A 4939-nucleotide genomic window follows, 5' to 3' on the forward strand; every position below is an offset into this window, starting at 1 on the left:
CATGGAAGCAACCTAAATGCCCACTGACAGACGAATGATAAAGAAGATGTGGTACATATATACAATGGAATATTACTCAGCCATAAAAAGGAATGAAATTGCGTCATTTGCAGAGACGTGGATGGACCTAGAGACTGTCATACAGAGTGAAGTAAGTCAGAAAGAGAAAAACAAATTATATTAATGCATGTATGTGGAATCTAGAAAAATGGTACAGATGAATCACAAAAAGTTATGGTTTGGAAACAACTGACCACTTTGAGTTGTCAGCGAAAAATTAATCAGTTAATCTCAGAAATAAATGGAAAATTTTATTGAAACCAAATTGAGGATTATAACCTGGGAACAGCGTCTCGGAAAACTCCTAGAACTGTTGTGCACATTAGACGTCAAGGCACAGTTATATAAGTTTTTTGTGGCAGAGAGCTTCATAGTAAATGATGTGTTATTGACAGTCTACACAATCCAGATCTAAGCGTCATCATTAGAAGGATGTTATCTTTTAAGGAGTTGTCTTGTCAGTGCTAGGAGAATGTTGCTTTTTAAGGTTGAGCAGATATTTCTACAGATGGGGGAGGTTTGGTCCATGCATAATGTTGATACACAATACAAACTAAAGGGCAGAGAGGAGGTCAAGGGGCAGAGAAAATTTTTTCTGTTTAAATGTTTCTTCTCTTGCCATAAAATATGAACTTTATTTCACAGGCTTTAAAAAGTCAGCTTTCATTTCAAAAAATGTAAAAAATGATATTATAGTATATAAAATAATTGATAACAAAAAACTTCATTTTTGACATCATGGATTCGATTATGAGCTAATTATAATCTTTCTTTTTCTTTAGTTGTTTTTGTAATGTATCAACTTCCAGATTTACTTTGACCAAGTTCTAGAATATCATTTTAAGTATAGAAACAAACTGTCACTCTATTGCAATAAATTTATTACATGCAATCCAACTACATTTAATCCATCAAAGTTGACAACATCCCCTCACAAAATATTTTACCAAGAAAATTTCGTTTGAGTTAATGACTTAGGAGCACTGTTGTCAAATCCAAGTTTTTGTGCTCAAAGCACAGTGAGGCCAAACCAAACAAAACATTGGAGTTTCAGAGAGGAAAAGGGTTCATTGTAGGGCCAGGCAAGGAGAATGGGTGGCTTGTGCTCAAAAGACCCAAACTCCCTGATGGTTTCAGGGAAGACTTTTTATAGGCAGAATTTAGAGTGAAGGCTTCCGAGTATGTGACTTTCTTCTGATTGGTTGGTGGTGAGGTAACAGGGCAGTGCTCCAGGAATCTTGTGCTCAGCCTGAAGTTACCATTCTCCACCTGGGTGGGGGCCTTAGTTCCTGCAGAAGAACTCAAATATATATTGTTATGTATATCCCTTCAGGAGGAACCAGGACCTTGCTTTATTGCTGCACTGTTGTTTCTTGACTTCTCCTTTGTTGCTGCATTCCGTCCATTCCCTGATTAGTAACTGTTTGAATCTGCCCTTTAGAACTTAGGAAAGGTCTAGGAGGCTGAAGTCTTTTTCTTACAAACACAAAAAGGGAGCCATGGAAAGGCTTTTGTACCCAGGAGGTCCCCACAGTGTCGTGCTTGGTTTCAGCACTACACCAAAAATAAGTTTATTCCACAGTAATAATTGTCTTATAGCATATAGCTGAGTAAGTTCTTATGAGCCTTAAAAAATAAGGGATGATTGGACAATATTGGTATTTTAATCAATATCTTTCTAAAACAAATTCATATGACTAGATAACAATTCTGCTCATATATTGGGTTGGCCAAAAAGTTTTTTTGGTTTTTTCCATAAGATGTTACTGAAAAATCCAAATGAACTTTTTGGCCAACCCAATATTTTTATTAAAGTCATTAATGTCACCTTAGGTGTATTTGGTATTTTGTTGATGACTTTCATCAAAGGTAACAATGATTCTTGCAATAACCTTACTTGTATATGAGTAGGTATGTCCAGGTGCATATATATATGTAGGAGAGAGAGCAGGATAGTCACCACTTTAGGTGATTATGAACAAGTTCCATGCTCACCACTTCAGAGCTCCAAAAATCAAATGTCACACCAAATACCAGTTTGGCTATGACAAGTACTTAAAAAAAAAAAAGATGCTTTTTTTTTCTTTAAGCATCTACTATTTATAGGATACAGTTTTATAATGTTGAAGAGGATAAAATAATGTCTGAAATGTCAACAAACTCTCTAATATGTAGATCCGATTTTCCATACTCTGCATCAAATAAATACCTGAGAATGATATAATTTAAAGGCTGTCATAATCTTATTTTTACATCAGTTTCTCTTAAAACCTGAGATACATCAACATAATATTTTTAAGGTTGAAAAATCTTCATTCTTTGAGAGTGTTTCCTTTTGAAATACTGAGAAAAATTTCAGATGCCATTCTAGTGAATAATGTACCTGATTGAACTGGCTGATACTATTTTTGGTCAGAAACAAGATGCCATTCTGAGGAAATGAATCTGATTTCATTTTTGTGGCTGGGAAAGTAGGTAAAGCAGTTCTAAAGTGGTTTTGAATTATGATAGCCTCATGAAAAACGTGCGTTCCCTTGTAAGCAAATGACTAGAAAGGGGCCTCAAGCTTTTGGTTGTGTAAGCTAATCATTTAGAGGTGTCTATTACAGTCTGTCCTTTTACTTCATAATTCTAATGCATTTAATTCTTCTGTAACATGCTTTTTTAAATTATAAATATCAAAAGCATGGAAACAATACTGACTTTATATTCTGTGAAGTATTTACTATATATTGTCTTGAGACCAGGATAACCTGATTTAATTCCAGTTAGCAATTAAATAATTGAATTCTAATGATGTCACATGAGCTCTAGATACTAAAAAATTGCCCAAGTGATGTATAATTTATCCACACCAATTAGAGTTACATGATTATATTATGACCCTCACACTAATCCTCTTCCAGAAATAAGGTTAGACCAGAAAATACTGAACAGTAACCCAGATGATGCTTGATAGAGAATTAGGGGCCTAAATTAAAAGTTACAAAAAGAAAAGGCTATAGCTTAGTCTTCAAGTAAAATCCTTCAAAGTTCAGAACTTTTAATTAGAGACAGAGATTTAATTCAATAAATAGAAATAGTAATTTATCTTCAGATGCTGTGCTAGTGTGTTGTATTTCTTGGTGTGGTGGATTAAAAATGAAGTGTGACTGGCATTCTACACTGATAATTGGAACCATTTCTATTCTTTTGTTATATCTTGCCCAGCAATCACTGGTATGCATTAAAAATAAATAATAAATTCCAGCCCCCCATTAAACACGTGAAACCAAAGGTCTGCCTAGGGTTTTCTTTCATTTTTGGCCCGCAGTTATTACCACTGAATTATTTTCAGTGAAGTGCCTGTTAGCCGCCTTTATTTCAAGGCCTACATATTTTAATAATTTGGCTACTCAGAGAAACTCAAAACATATGACTACAATTACTGAGACATACCTAAAAGTTGTATTTTTTTTCTATAATATAAAGAAGTCTTTACATTTATTTTCATCTCTCATTATTGTTTTAATGACTAATCTACACCAATTTAGAAGAATGTAAGAATCTGTATAGATGAAACAAAATATTTGTATAAGAAATAAAATATTGAATCCTTTTTATTCTACTTGTTGCTTCATTTAGACAATTGTGAGTATCCATTTGCTCTTAAATATCGTCTGCTTTTTTGATTTTTTAATCTCCTGTCCACTGAAAATAGGTTCATGGAGAAATTTATGCCTCCTAGGTTAGGTTGGAGTCAAAGTGTTTGAATAGAAGTTTGGCACTCAGATTTATATTGCCTGCTGACACAAAGAAATTGTTATAAAAATTGGCATTGATACTTCAAGTCTTAGTTGTTTGGAGATGTTTATAAAGCATGACCCATTTTTGCTAATTGGGATGCTTACAAACATACACACACACACATTACCAAATTTCATTTTTAAAATTCTATTTTTAAAAAACAATTCACCTTAAAAATAACCAAGAATGCTTTACTAGCATTGGGTGGTCTTAATGTACAATACACAGATGAACTGGAGAAAGGGGCTTAGCCCAGTGCTTCATCACCCCAGGCTCTCTCTGTTTTTCTCTTTCCTACAGTGGGAGCTACATACTTCAGTAAGCTTAGCCCATGTATAGCTGCTGAAACCAGATTTCAGTCACTTTTCTTCTTTCTTTAGGTTATCTTCTATTCTGCCCTCATGGCCACTTGTTTATCATTTATAGTTCTCATTTTAAATATATATTCCCTGTCACTGCTCCTTCTGCTAAACTTTTCAAAGTTTTTTTTTAACTTCAAAGTAAGTAGTTCCATGTCACGAGATTTTTTAGAAAGTTCCTCGTTTTGATAATTGAAGAAAACTGGATCTGAATTGTTTGAATTGTCTAAAGTTAAAATGACAAGCTTCAGAGATAGAATTCTTGCATTTTTTCGAAATGTTTTGCAGGATCTAGGGCACTCCAGGTGCTGTGTTTCCACGTAAAAAAACCCTTTCTTTACTCATAAAAAGAAAGAGCAAGTATTTATAAGCTAATCCTGAAAGGCAGAATAAATCCTTAAATCTTCCTCAACTTAAAGCTGTTGAGAAAATAGCTTACGGAGGACTTAACAATCTTGTTTCTGAAACACAGCTCAATTCTCTCTAATGTATTACTTTATTCGTAATGAGAAATTTTAGTATCAAATGTCAAATAAGGGGGAGAATGTTATTTCTATAAAAGTGAGCACAAGAAAGGGGAAACAAATTTAAGTTAAAGTACCAGGGGCAGAATTCTGTTTTTTAACAGACGGATTAAACATGACACATATTCAATACTACAAATATGTATGCACACGCACCCACAAAACAGTTCAAAATAACCATGGTCTATTAAGAGTGGATGGAGATATATA

The sequence above is a fragment of the Neophocaena asiaeorientalis genome, unplaced genomic scaffold (assembly GCF_003031525.2).
Source record: "Neophocaena asiaeorientalis asiaeorientalis breed wild unplaced genomic scaffold, Neophocaena_asiaeorientalis_V1.1 scaffold102, whole genome shotgun sequence".
In the NCBI taxonomy this organism is placed as follows: Eukaryota; Metazoa; Chordata; class Mammalia; order Artiodactyla; family Phocoenidae; genus Neophocaena; species Neophocaena asiaeorientalis.